Source organism: Varanus komodoensis, unplaced genomic scaffold (genome assembly GCF_004798865.1).
Source record: "Varanus komodoensis strain SLA01 unplaced genomic scaffold, ASM479886v1 scaffold15, whole genome shotgun sequence".
In the NCBI taxonomy this organism is placed as follows: domain Eukaryota; kingdom Metazoa; phylum Chordata; class Lepidosauria; order Squamata; family Varanidae; genus Varanus; species Varanus komodoensis.
In genome coordinates, this window is record NW_025335440.1 from 22,899,505 (window position 1) to 22,914,719 (window position 15,215).

General features: G+C 44.2%; 1 protein-coding gene across 19 annotated transcripts in view; it reads right to left on the bottom strand.

The window, feature by feature from the left end:
• KIAA1217 (KIAA1217 ortholog) overlaps nucleotides 1-15,215 on the bottom strand; it is a 431,120-nt gene that overhangs the window by 202,799 nt on the left and 213,106 nt on the right. The window lies entirely within an intron of this gene.

The window sequence follows — 15,215 nt, forward strand, 5'->3', positions numbered from 1 at the left end:
ACACAAATCCTGTGAGGAAAAGGTGAAGGAACTGGGCATGTTTAGCCTGGAGAAAAGGAGAGAGGAGCATAAGAGCATTCTTCACATACCTGAAGGGCAGTCACCTTGAAGAAGGCAAAGATTAGTTATTTGCCGCTCCAGAGGAGAAGACTAGTCCTAATGAGCAAACATTACAGGAGGGTAGATTTCAGAAGAATACTGGGAGAAACTTTTTAATGATATGAGTAGTCCAACAATTAACTACTTGGGAGGTTGATAGCCTGTCCCTCACTGGAGGTTTTCCAGCAAGTCTACAGCAGGAGAATTAAACCTCTCTCAACCTGAGGGCCAGAATCCATGTTAGAAAAGCTCTTGGCATGATGGTGGTGAGTAGGGCCATAGAAAATGGGGGTGGAACCCAAATTACTTAAAATACCAGCATAGCTTAGTTTAAATTCTTCTTGTCAGTAACTGAGCCTTAAAATAAACAATTTAATCTATTAGAAAGGGGGGAAGACTACACAGAAGCACAGAAACCCATCCCCGCTCTGGAACAATAGGCTGTGCATGCCCTGTTCTGTTGTGTGGCAAACAGGTCGATGTCTGGCTGGCCCCATCGGTGAAATAGCATGTCGTGAACCCGATGGTCTAGCTCCCATTCGTGTGACCGCGACATATGTCTGCTCAAGAGATCCGTGTCTGTATTTTCTGTGCCCGCAAGGTGAACTGCTAGAAGAGTGATACCTCTCAGTATGCACCAGTCCCAAATCTGCATGGCCAGGCGGGCTAGTTTCTGGGATCAGGTTCCCCCTTGTTTGTTCAAATAAAAGACTGTCGCCATGTTGTCTGAGGTCACCTGGACGACCTGGTATAGAAGCACATCCTCAAATGATTGCAGGGCTTTGAAAACGGCAAGCAGTTCCAGAAAATTGATATGGTTCCTGCAAGCCCGGTGACTCCATATCCCCTGGGTACGTAGATTGGAGCAAATTGCTCCCCATCCCAGCAGGGACGCATTGGTGCCGAGGATTACTGTAGGGTACCAGGGTCGAAATGGAACGCCTACAGTCAGATTGGCTGGGTCTATCCACCATAACAGGGACTGAAGAACGGAAGCCGGGAGTCGAATCTGTTTGGTAGGTGGATCTGTCTGTGGTCGAAACATTCCATTGAAGAACAGTTGAAGGGGACGTAGCCTGAGTTTGGCATGTGGAACCACAGCGATGGAAGCAGACATGTGTCTCAACAGGCTCGGAATAGACCGGGCGGGGACAGTTCTTGCTTGTCGAATCCAAGCGATGCACTGAGCAATCGCATGCCGTCTGTCCCAAGAAGGAAGGCTCTTGCCAACGTCAAATCCAGCCGGGCTCCGATAAAGTTGATCACCTGCGTAGGGAGAAGGGAAGATTTCTGTTGATTAATACAGAGTCCGAGATCGTGCAATAGAGCACATGTAAACTCAACAGCAGACGAAAGTCCTGCTTCTGTGTCGGAGACCAGCAACCAATCATCAAGGTACGGGTATATCCGAATTCCACGTAATCGAAGGTGTGCACAGACAGGAGCCATACACTTCGTAAAAACCCGTGGTGCAGTGGCTAATCCAAACGGTAGCACATTGAATTCGTAGATTACAGAGTCCACCGCAAAACGAAGGAAATGCCTATAACTTGGATGTATTGAAATATGAAAATAGGCATCCTTCAGATCCAATGAGGCGAACCAATCCCCTCTTCCCAGCAATGGGAGAATACTTTGAAGTGTGGTCATCCGAAACTATTTTGGTGTTATGAATCTATTGAAAGCTCTCAAGTCCAATATTGGTCTGAGACCCCCATCTCATTTCGGGGCCGTAAAGTATCTGGAATAGAACCCGTGGAATCCCTCCGATAATGACAGGCGACGAATAGCTCCTTTAGCAAGGAGCTGGTGAATCTCGTCTAACAGTACCAAGGAAGTCGGAGTATAGCGGATAGGATTCGGTGATGGCACAACGTCGAATTCGATTCCATATCCGTACTGAATGATAGATAACACCCACCCATCAGATGTGATGGACTACCAAATGGAGAGCCGACTCTTCAGTCGATCCCCAAATGAGAGGGGGGAGGGTAGAGTTGGAATGAGAGGAGAGGTTCGCTCATCGCATCAGCGCTGTCGCCTGTCCGTATCAAAGCGGCGGCGGCCCTGTTGGAAGTGCTGGGGTGGTTGTTGCCTGCGACGCTGCTGACATTGATGCGGTTGCTGTTGCCGAGGCAGATGGTACTGAGGACGTGACCATGACCATTTACGTCGGGGTAGAGATTGCAATTCCATACGACGGGCCGTCATCCTTGATTCATGGATTTTCTTCAATTTGCTATCTGTCCTCGCATGGAAAAGACCGGAACCGTCGAATGGCATCTCCTCAATTCTCCGCTTCATCTCGTCTGGAAAATTGCAATTACGCAACCAGGCGTGTCTGCGGAGGGAAATGGCACCGACCAGCTACCTCGAATCAGAGTTCATGTGGTGGACCGCCAGTTGCATAGCTTCCTTAACAAAAGTCTTAGCAAGTTCACCCTGGTTTCCCGGGAGGGTATCAATGATGGCGTCCAGGCATTGCATAAGGAAATATTGGTAACGCGCCAGGGTTGCCTCATAATTAGAAATCCGTAAACCAAGGCCCGAAACTGCGTATACCCAGCGGGCGAGGGAATCAACCTTTCTGCCCTCTTTGTCACAAGACGAGGTGTGTCCATGGGCTTCCTGACCCTGCGAGGATTCTACAACAACCAAATTCGGCTTGGGGTGATGGAGAAGAAACGGGATGTCCTCTTCCCGCACCCGATACATAGACTCGTATTTACGAGAAGTTGGTTGTGGGTGAGCTGGGAGGTCCCATGGCTGGGTCATTGCCTGCCGTAAGGTCGTAACAAACGGCAAGGCAATAGATGTGGATCGTTCGCCCCTGACCACATCATAAAAACGATCGGTGCTCGGTCCCGGCTGTTGGTGGGCTTCTATATCGAGCGATCTCACTAGTCTGGCCATCAGATCATTAAACGATATATACGGTTCCTCGGGCGACCCTGGGCCCTGAGAAGCAACCGCTGCATCCAGTGAGGTCGAGTCAGCCTCAGACATGTTGGATTCCATCCAGTAGGGGGGTGGTACACTGGAGGAAGAATCTCCTGGTGACTCTGATCTGCCACTTTCTTTAGATGGGGCCCTCGGGGCGTCTCTGGGCGTTGAATGGAAACGTTCCCGAGGTGCTGGTGGCGAAGATTGTCCCCTGGAGGTCGGATAATAGGCTACGGAATGGTACTCTTCCCGTCTCGGAGTGGAGGAGTACCTGGAGTGGTACCAATCATCAGACCTCGCATTTGAGGAACGGCTCCTACAGCTTCTCGGAGGGGAGATGGCGATCTCATTATCCATTGGGATTGGAGGCATCGGGGTTGGTGATCGAGCTCTAGGTGGAGAATCTCGTATTTCCCCATCAGAGATGGAACCACGCCTTGAATGGGTTCGGTTGTCGGTCGGCACGGTGAACCCGGTGGGGTAACCCTCATAGCCGCCTAGATGGTCGGGACCGAGGGGGTCGGTTCCGAAGCAAGGATCGGAATCGAGGAAGAGGCCGAGCCAGAGTGGCGGTGTTTTGCCTGCTCAGGGTTCTTCGGCTTCTTAACCGGCTTGCCCGTCTTATCTTTCTTGGCCTTCTTATGCACAGGATATTTATCTGAGTCGCTGTACTTTCTTTTTTCCTTTTGTTTCCTCGGCAGGGAAACAGACTGGTCGGCCATGGTATGAGCGCCTTCTTCAGAAGGGCGTGAGGGCAGAGCAATGGAGGAAGAGGCCGGGCATTGCGGCAGGTAAGCCGAAGTTGAACGGCCTTTGGGTGGGGCCACAACAGTGGAAGGCTTAGCCACCAGCCAGTCCGATTGGAGGAGAGCCTGGTCCCATAAGAGTTCGCAGAGGCGGTTCTCCCTGTTCTTCCTCGCCTGTTTAGAGAAGACCAAACAATGGCCGCACTTATCGGTTCTGTGTCCTTCCCCCAAACAAAGGAGGCACAGATCATGCGGGTCCGCGGCAGGCATTTTGGAGCCGCATTTTCTGCACTTGCAGAACGCCGCCCGTTGCGCCATTGTAGAAAGAAGAAAAAAGGAGATAGGAAAGCAGGAAAGTAATATTTTTGGGTTTTTTTTTTATAGGAACGATAAAGAGGAAAAAATAGTGCAAAGTTAAGAAGAAATGTAAGTGAAGTACTAACAACAAGAACAAGGGATACAAACTTGGTAGGAAAAAGGAGAGATTTTCGAACGAGCAAGAAGGTAAGTAATAATCTTAGCGAGAGCGAAGCAGCACGAGGCACAACGAACAGCGGTCGCAAAGACTGGAAAATGGCAGACACTCAGCTCCTTATATAATGCTAGGGGGAGGGGGAGCGGAGTTCCCGCCAAAAACCGTTAGCTGTTAATCTTCCGGCCAAAGGCACTGCGCAGGTGCAGAACCCATATGTGTGATGCACAGAGGCCACGACGAAGAACACAAAGAACCTGACTTCAGGATCAGGTGTACTGCCTCCAAGAGACACTTACAGCACAAACACTGATAGCATAATAATTGCCTTTCAACTGACAATTACATTCATGACTTTACATCAGTGCCAACCGTTTGTGCATTTCCACTAAGCCTGCAAATATGATTTTTGTATCAATTAAAACATCACCTTCTCACACACATTTCTTCCTTTCTTGACCACCCTTATCACTCCGAAAAGGAAACCTTTGAATAAGAAAATAGGGGCTGATGTGAAATGAATCAGCTTGAGAGTAATCCAGTTAAGGCACAACCCTAGGCATGTTTGGACAGAAAAAAAGTCCTACAACTCAGTCATGCTGGGAATTGCAGGACTTTATTCTGCCTAAACACGCACAGGGTTGCAGCCATGCTGAATAAGGAAAGCATTGCCAGACTAAGTAACTTATTATCTCTATTCCATTCCTCTGAAGCCACACTCTGAACAGTTTGAGACAAGATACACATTTGCTAAAATACAATTAAAACAATTAATCATGTGAAAACGTGCAATTCAAATACAATATATAAAAAAGCTCTTTAAAAAAGCATCCAGCAGCAGCAGCAAAATCAATCAGATATCAAACACTTGGAAGTTTTGACCAAAGTAGAACACAGGAACGTAACACAACTCCCTTGGAAGAGTGCTCAAGACTTAGACCATTGTGAAGGTCTTTCCCTGCTGCTTGCCAATGCTGCTGAGTGAAGGGCTGAAAGGATGACCTCAGACTCTGACCAAATCTACATTTCTAGGCACACACACACCATTTCTCAGTAGGGAGAAGTTTCAGGGGCTCCAGCATGTGCCTGGAAGCTCAGTTTCTTTGGAAGAGACTGAGGATTGCATTCAACAAGAGGGCCAAATTCAATATTTAGAGAAGGCCTAGTGGTAGGTCTAGGGTTGAAGGCCACAGGGGTGGAGCCAAATGCAAAAGGGGTGGACTTAAAAATAAAAAAGAAGGATATCATAGCTTAAAGCTGCCCTGACAGTTAATAAGAAGAGATTATTCAAATTTTGAGAATTTAGAAAGCTGAGAAAACATAAAATGGCTGGTGGCTCAGGAATGGAGGAACCCCCAGTTGGCCCATTTGTCTGAGGTGCCTTATACACTGATGCCTTAGAAGAGCGTCCCAGGAACCTTCATGGAGTTTCTGTGCTATAAGATGTACAGGTATATACAGGCCAAACACAAGCTGAAAGTTGGACAACATTAGTGCACCAAAGGCATTCTGGAGGAGCCTGTAAAGCTGAAGAATTTCCTGTGGACAGCAAAGCCTGCATCACTGAAATCTTTCAGACCTGGTTCCAGCACAGACTGATTTCCTGTGACACACAGACCTTGCTCACCCACACCCCTTTGTCTAGTTGGAAAAAGAAAGATAAGTCTTCATTGCCCATCACACATGCCTCCCTTGGCCATTCTAGTTTCCACTGAAATACATCACCAGAATGTGAGCAGGGTGTAGGCAGTTCTTGAATTATTCCTCTGAACTTCCAAGATAATCCTCTGCTGCCTGCTCCCACCTCTCCAGATGCTTGCTGGGGAGGTGGAGGGGTAAACCTCTACAGCATTTGGACCTGGGATGCCTGACACCAGAGTAAATATCTTTATTAACAGGGGAATAGGCTGGTTGCTATTGTTAAAGGATTTTTAAATTTAGAAAAAAAGGTTACACATAAACTGCACACAATAAAACAACCACAGTCACGACTAAAATGCAGTGTTGTTGACAGATATTTCTATATTAGATGGCTGCAGATACCGAACACGCAGGCATCTTGTCACTGATCAACAGCTGCTAGCATATGTTGACTTTGTACCTTTACAAAAATGGCAGCCAATAATATCTTTTTATTGCAAACACAGAAGCTCTTCTGCTTGATTTTTTTTATGTGACAGGAACCTACGTTCAGTAAAGAATGCACAGTAAATGCATAAAGCACACAGATTAGCATTAAACATCTGTGTGCTATTTGAAAAGATGCTTTCAAAAGAACAGAAATGGAGGGATTTGCTCAGATATGCAGAGCTGTTTCTAACATGCATTTTAAAGCTTTACAGTAAGTTGCAATTGTCAAATAACTGCACTTACATTCTCTTTATAACAATGTGATACTTAAGAGATTTTTTAATGTTCAAAAAGACAGCTAAGCTAAGCAACATCTTTTCTTTTCTTTCCGCATTACCAACTCAATGCTACTTAAATAATGTCAGTTAATGACATTATGATAGCTATTTATTTGGGAGTTTTTAAATGTTGCTTTTTCTAACTTAATCTAATCAGAGTCAAATATTTGTTCCTTCTGCATGTATTACAAACTACAACAGATGAGTATGTGACATTAGGCAACACCCAAAAATAGCACTAGTCTAGAATAAACACAGGAGAAGGATAATGTTTGCATACTTCCATAAGAAGAATATAATGCAAGGCTCGCAAGTTGCTGGATTCAGACTATAGCTGTGAGACAGATGGTGATTGTTGTCATAAACCAAAGCATATGATACACAGACCCAGGTATAATCATTAGCACTGTTGATCCTCCAATGGACACAGTAGCACTGATTCTAAGATTCTACGTATGTCCAATGAGCATGATGTAAAACAGGCACAGGAAACCTTCTTCTGAATGAGGATGATAAGGAAGTGCCCACCTTTATCATGGGGCCCTTCAATAGACTTTTGAGGTAGGTTATGAAGAGAGCAGCTGCTCCAAAATCACTCAGTTTAGCTGTGTAGTCGAGTGGAGATTAGAACCCTGGCCACCATAAATTGCCCATCCCAACCCTTGGGATGGGCAATTTATGGTGCTCCAGATGTTTTGGCCTGCAGCCCCCATCAGTCCTGGCTAGTATATTCAATGATGAGGGAACAGGGGAGCTACAGACCAAAACACTGGAGCCACGACATTTGGAGCTACACCACGGATGGGGAATTACCAGCTCACAGGCCAAATGGGGTCTGCCAGCCTGTCCCCAGGCCAGGGCCCCTCTCTGACCCTGCTTTGTGCATTTTATTTGTGACTAGTAGGGAAGTTCATCAAGCTGGCAAAACCATGAGAAAGTTTTTCCAAGCTGACAAATATGAAACACAGTAAGATGAACAGGAAATAAAGAGGTCCGGGTAGTTGTAACTCTTTGAACCTAATGTAGCATAGTCAAATTATATTTCACATGGACAGGTATAACAAAAAGAAAGCAGGTCAAAAGGCACGTAGGGTGGCTACTTACACATCACTGTAAAAGAGGCTATGTATCACCCCCCTCCAAAAAAAAAAAAAAAAAAAAGAGGGATATAGATTTGCATCAAACGTATATGTGCCAATGTATGTGTTTAGATGATATCTAGAAATTTTTAGTGTAATGTGAATAAAAATGAAGTACATCTCACTGGAGTGTAGAAGATTCTACATGCTTCTTGGGCCTCCAACTTCAGAAGCTGCTTCAAGGTTCTTGCTGCTTCAAGGTTCTTGCTGCCCTCCTTTCCTTATCTTTAATCTTGGCTTGCACAGGACAGCCTCTCCAAGAACGGACACTTTCAAACTGAAGACTGTCCTTTGTAATGTAGGACACGTGGGCATCTTAAAGGTGGAGGAACTTAGTTCTGAGCAGGATAGGCATTACAGGATATAAGGTGGTCCATTTTCATCCCTAGGTAGGATGCAGCAGGACTGAAAGAGGCTTTTTACAAACTGCTGTTAAACTGGTTTGAAACAAAGGAGGATGAACCAAAGAAGGACCACACACACATTGCAAATAGCATCTCTCCTGGGGTGCAAATAAACACGGCCACTCCTAACCCTCATCCACATCAAAGCATGAAGTCCCTGCTGTTTGGTGTACCAAGATGCAAAACAAAACTAAAAACCCCTCCCAGTCTCATCATTCACTAAATTGGTGCAATTTAATGAGGAAGTGCAGACTGAGTGTAGGAATCAGGAGGATGTGCACTACAAACACGGCTGAACTCACAGATGACTATGGGATTTTCCTTCTTCCATCTGTTGTGCTGTTTTAGCAAGGGCATTCAGTGAGAAGAAAGGAAACAGAAAACCCTTTCAACAAGAGAGTTGCCTGGATTGTTTACTTTTGTATGCCTAAACAGATCTCTGAAAGGGGGGTTTAAAACTTGAGGATTAACATTAGATGGAACTAACTGACCAGGTGTGTCCAGCTCAGTCTCATTTCGTACAGAAAAGCATATGAATAAAAATGCTTTAATGGCCTTGTGCTCAGGGAATCACACACCACACTGTTTACATTGCAATATCCAATGCAAGGGCACCATCCATTACCAAAATCCCCTATTCTAAGCCCAAAGGAATGCTGACTTGCATACATACAGATAAATAAAGAGGCAGTGTGTGAGGTTCAGGAAAGAGCACATGATTTTCTTCTACCATAGTATCTCGCAGGTGCAGAAGTGATTATTTAGAAGGAACTGTCAGCTTTGAGGAACAAGATCTTATTTATGGGCTTCTCTCTTTAAATGGTCCTATTAACAAAGATTACAGACCTGTATACAATACATTTAAGATCAAAGCAGGCTTCAAGCTTTGTTACTTTTCAGATGAGCATAGTGTGAGGTTATTTTCTGCGGGTCTGGCCTAGATAATTTTGGAAGCTGCTGTCTCTTAGACTTCCTAAGCTCCTAGGAATTTTTCTCAGCTAGGTTTAGTTTCCAAGAAGGCTATGTACCTCTCAGGGTTTCCATGGCTCATTCTAGGGCATAGTCTCAATACATTCAGATTACAAGTGAGGCTTAGAACTTACTCTCAAAATGTTCCTGTGGCTAACTATACATTGTAAGAGAATGTAAAAAGAACCAAACAGATCAGATAAGCTTCTGTATAGCCTGGAGTGTCTGACCCTGCCTAATCTTGGAAGCCAAGCAAGGTTGGGTCAGGTTGAAATTGGATGGGTGACTTGAATCCTACATTAAGCAGACAATTGGACCGGAAGGCTAGGCGCCTTCCAACTACAGGATTTTATGAGACCTACCACTTACCTATTCTAACACTTTCTTCACACAGAGCGCACCAGCTGCCTGTGGGAAGCCCATAAGCAAGACATGTGGGCAAGAGCAGCCTCCCACTCACATTCCACAGCAACTGGTGTGTATAGGCCCGCTGCCTCACATTGTGGAAGTAGCATATGGCCATCAGGACTAGTTGCCACTGGTAGCCTTTTCTGCCATTAATTTCTCTAATCCCATTTTAAAGTCATCCAAATGGGTGGTCATCACCACAACATGTGTTCGCAAATTCTATGCAATTTTTTAATGCACTGTGAAAAAAAGCCCTTTCTTTCATGTGGCAATGGTATCCAACTGTTGTTTAGAGGAATTTATTCATCTATTAGAGACCTTCTCACTGAAAACTCCCCGATAATCTTCTGAGAAACAGGTTTGAAAACTACCCATTCATTCTTTTATAGTGGCTGCTATTTCTTGCACTAATGTTTAGTTATGTGCTGGCATAGAAATTATTATTAATAATAATGCAATATCCTGAAGATGTTTTTATTGGAAAATGATGATTGGCAGGCTATCAGGATTTTGCGTGCATCTTTCTTAATCATTACTAATATACAAGAAACAGAAAAGAATGTTCCCCATAGGTGACACATTACCCCTGCAAGACTCCACCTAATGATCTGGATCCAAATACATCCAAACTATGGTCACTGTCATTTGAAGGGGCATGATCTTATTTCTTTACTACATTTTATACTGTCCAATAACTGAAGCTTTCTGGCCAATTCACAAGGATTTAAAAGTAATTTAAAACATAAAATAAAATATAAAATCAAACAGTGAAGGCTATAGTATCAAATGAAAGTGAATACTAGAGTAAACCTAGCAGCAGTACAAATATTCAAAATACAATGCACATTTAAAACAAAATAAACTAAAATCACTGGGAGAATTCCCAGGAGGAATGCAATGCAATGCAATGCAATGCAAAGGAAAGATTGGTTCATACTTTCATTTTAGAATGGAATATTCCACACTGAGGGAGTTCTTGACCATGGCTGCAAATTCTCCACATTAGATGACAGCTAATTCCTAAAGATATAATTCCAACTTCAAAGCATGGGAAAAGAAAACTGCTCAGCTGGTCAGATGCCTATGGGAAGGCCACCAGGATGACATGGATGTGATTTTGAACTTAATGACTCCAGAATCCTACATATAGACCTTTGTAACTAACTGTACACAATGACTGAGTCATGTATGACACATAATTGGAAGTCTCCAAAGCTTCCATGTAAAAGAAGTAGTTTGAAAAAAATTGGTACAGAAGTACTCAGCAAAGTGGAACAGTGATCCTGCCTTTCAAAAGGGTATTTTACTCCAGGGGCCCCACAAGCATAAATATTATAATCAGTTAGAATCTTTATTTCTTCAGACATAGGATAATTCAGTTTTCTAGATCCAAGGCTGGAAACAAAGTTCTGACATCAGAGCTGGGAATCTGTACTCTAATCCTCCTTCCCCCTGCACAGCCAGTGTGGAAAGAATCATACCAGCTGTTTCTCTGTGGTCAGAAAATCAACCCTGGAGAGAGCATGTTTCCAGAATAGACTGGGGCCATCAGAATATGGTGCATCCTGATGGTGCTCCAGCCTCCTTCCCTCTCCTCCAAACTGCCTCAGCTATTCGGCCAAAAATGAGTGTCATGTTAAAATGCAGTGTGGGATAAGGAGATCTCAGCAAGTCTCCAAGTCTGGAAGATTTCCAGCATCAGGGGTGCAACTGCTAGGATTGCACCCTTAGTTTTCTTGCTGTATGTTCTTTACTGCTGCCTTTATTTTCAATTTTATCGCAGGGTAAAATAAAATTTCATAGGGAAGCTGCCATACACCATGTCAGATTATTAGCCCATGTAAACCTGCATTAATAGCATTTCTCCAGCGTTTCAGACAGAGGTCTTTTCCATTACTTGAGAAATGCTAGGTAATGAAGATGGAAACCTCTGCATAGGATACATGTGTGCTACCTGCCAATAGGCTATGATCTTCCTCCAAACCATAAACTACCTGTTGCCTGCCAGATGTTTTGAAGTAGAGCTTCCATAAGCCCCAGTCAGTATGACAGTGGTCAGGGAAGAGTTGGGAGCTGTTGTCCCAAATATCTGCAGGACATCAGATTGCCTGCCAAAAAGCAACTGACCTTGGGACTATCTGCATGCACAGTACCATGTCTGCCCCTAACCACTATCACTGTCTTAAGGTCTCTCCCCAAAACCATAGCCTTAAGCATGAATAAGTAAGAGTTATTAGTGATGATCTTCTCAGTGACTCAGAAGCATGGCAGAAGCATACAAAGCAAATCTGCCTTCAGATTCCCACCAAAAACGAGTCCTGATTGGGCACAACCTGAGAATTAATTCAGTGCCTGAGAGATGGGACCAATAAACTGATAAGTATGTGAGGTCAGAGAGCAGCATCCTTGGTAACAGTGGATACCCCCAGTGAGAAGTCACTTATCCTACTGGGGACTGGCCAATTGGCACACAAGATGACCAAATTAGCTACATGCATGCTCTCTTGTGCTTTCATTGCATGTGAAGCTATCTTTGCCCTTGACAAACATGTCCAGATCCACTCTTGACAGTGATTCCACATTTGCAGAGCAGAAGGGCTGTCCAGGCTGTCACAAAGAAGAAGAACAAGATCTCTTTTCATCCATTCCAGAGTGCAGGACATGGAATAATGGACTTAAAATAAAAGAAGCCAGATTTAGACTAGACACCAGAAAGAATTTCCTCACTGATGGAGCAGTCCAATGATGGAACCTATTACCCAGGGAAGCTGTGGGCTTTCCCTCCTGGAGATATTCAGAAAGTGTTTGGACAGTCACCTAAATGGGATGGTGCAACTTAGTGTCCTGCAATAGCAGGGGGTTGGACCTGATGGCCTTCTGGCCCCTTCCAACTCTACTATTCTACGATTCTATCTCAGATAATGTTTCGAGCAAACCAATACATGTGAGGCCACTGATATGGAAGCAACTGAACAACGCTCAAGTCAGGCCAGCTAACAAGCATAGGATGGGAAAATGACAATGGTACATCCTCCACAGAAACGAGAGAAAGCCAGATTTGTCCAAAACCATCTGATGCTTGCCTTCAGAGAGCAGTCCCTACATCACAGCAAGCAGTGAGCTGTTTAGGAAAACACTGGAAACAGACTCTGGCACTGAGCAAAGCTTTGTGGTCCAGAGAAGGGAAAGCAAGACCTCCTGACTGGCACGTGGAAGTGACTGTATAGGCCTGCAGAGTCTTTTTGTACTCAGCCTCTTGGCTATAAAAATATCTAACAACCAGAGAGCGAGAGCGAGAGCGAGAGCGAGAGTGAGAGCGAGAGCGAGAGAGAGAGAGAGAGAGAGAGAGCGAGCGAGCATGAGAAGGAACTACTTATGGCTGTATTAAAGTAGTGATGCTGAATTCTCACAGCTTAATTTAGAACTGGACCTGGCAAATAAAGCTGTTTCCCAAGTATTAGAAAACAGCTTATTCCCCTTCCCCCTGCTCCAAACCATTTCCAGTTTTGAAACTGAAGCCCATGATGTTCCTAAAGACCTCATCGTGCAGGCAACACGGTCAAAATGCTTCTCCTAGGCAGGCTACAAGCCTGCCCCCTCCCCATCACCACTGCTGAGTCCTACGCACCCCTCCTTCCCTTTCTCCATATCTGGCAGCAGTGGAGATTGTGAGGCCTTACTGGAGATCCATTTGAGTGACTTTTGGTCCCCAAGCAGTGCAAAACCAGAGGCACCAGGAAGTCTAGGAACATGTTGGGCATTTACTATGGGCAGTAGGTACTTGAGATCATTACTTGTCTCAAGGCTTCTCTGGAACGGACCAACAGACCTAGTAACAAGAATTCCCTAGATTTGCTCCTCATCCTCACCACCACACCTTGCTTGTTCACCTGCTTCTTATTTGGTCCAGATGCCAGAGGTGGTGGTGATGAGGAGGAGGAAGGATAGAGGAGGAGAAAGAGCAGCAGAAGCAGTAGATGTCACTGCCTTCTTGCTTGCTGCCTGTCAAGCAAATGTTGAAAAAGAGAATGAGGAACAAGAGTACTTGGTGGCAATAGTGGTGGGAAGGTAGCCTCACTGAGGGAAGATGCCTTACCCATGGGCCTCCAAAACCTAAAGCCAGCATCACTTGAAAGGATTAAGTTGGGACAATGTTTGGCAGCACCACAGACCCAAGGTACCTACGGCATGTAAGAAAAAGAGAATCTGACATATATCTAAAGGTGCTTGGGAAAACTACATTTCCCAGACTCCCCAACTCCTGGAATTGTCATTTCAGAGTTTATGTCAGGAACCATTCCATTTAAATCCTGTCCCAAGGAAGAATTTCTGGGAGAGTTGTTCACTTCACAATGCAACAGAAACATATCCCGTTGAGCAGTCAGACAAAATTGTATTCAAAGTCAGGTAATTATTAACTTTAGTTCTATCCCTTTGGCACATCAGCTCCCACAACCCACCCTATCACTGAATGCCTTCCTCTGATTTCTTCTGTGTACATCAATGTTGCTGTTCTTTTCTATGGGAAAAGTATAGCATTGCAGTGGGATATTTTGGGAGAGCCAGTGTGGTGTAGTGTTTAAAAGCATGGGATTGGGACTCAGATGATCTGGGTTCTAGTCCCCACTCAGCCATGGAGCCAACTGGGTGACTTTGGGCCAGTCACAGACTCTCAGCCCAACCTACCTCACAGGGTTGTTGTTGTGGGGATAAGATGGAGGAGGAGAATGATGTAAGCTGCCTTGAGCCCTTTGTAGGAAAAAGGCAGGATATAAATTGAATGAATAAATAAATATTATTATTTTTTGTCTGGGAACAAAACAGACCCACAGGGTGATCTCTGGACTGTACTACCAGCAATCATACTGAGATTTGCAATGCAAAAGCACAGAAATGCACTTTGGCTACCATAATATTCAGGCCTTTCCGCCACTACCTTTAGACATAATGATGGGTACTCACTAGTTAAGTATTTCCTGATTCAGAACACATAAGCTATTTGTGCTGCAATCAAATATCATCTTTCTACATAGAGTTACCAGTCATAAATTTATTCACACAATATTAACATTGACTCACTTTCCTCCATAGTCCTTTCCACTCTTCCACTTCATCAGCCACAATCAGATAATTAATGCAAATCCCCAAGCTTATTTGACACATTGTTCAATATGACATATTTTAATATTAAACACATAACACACCAGTCCTTTTTCTAACCAACAACAGCGGGGGAAAAACAGGCTAGGAATTAATTCTATAAATTACCATTAATAACTAATACTAGCTATTTATCTACAAGTGCCATATAAAATAGATTTTCTACACTTTCCCTGTCCCCTGCAAAAATCACTCAAACAATTTTCTCATTTATTTCTGTTTATTTGTTACTGTTTCATACCCGTGAATTTATTTCTGTTTGTATAATAAAGGGATGGAAGGTGATGGGAGTTCTTCATACATCTCAGGTTTTGTTTGTTTTTGTTTTATTAATTTTGCTGGAAGTATACAAAGTAATGCAAACAATCTGTTGGCATTCTCTCATGTTTCTATCTGCATCACAGATCTCTTTCCTGTTAAATCAGTCACCAAATAATCAGCTTCACATAATGATACTAGGACACCAG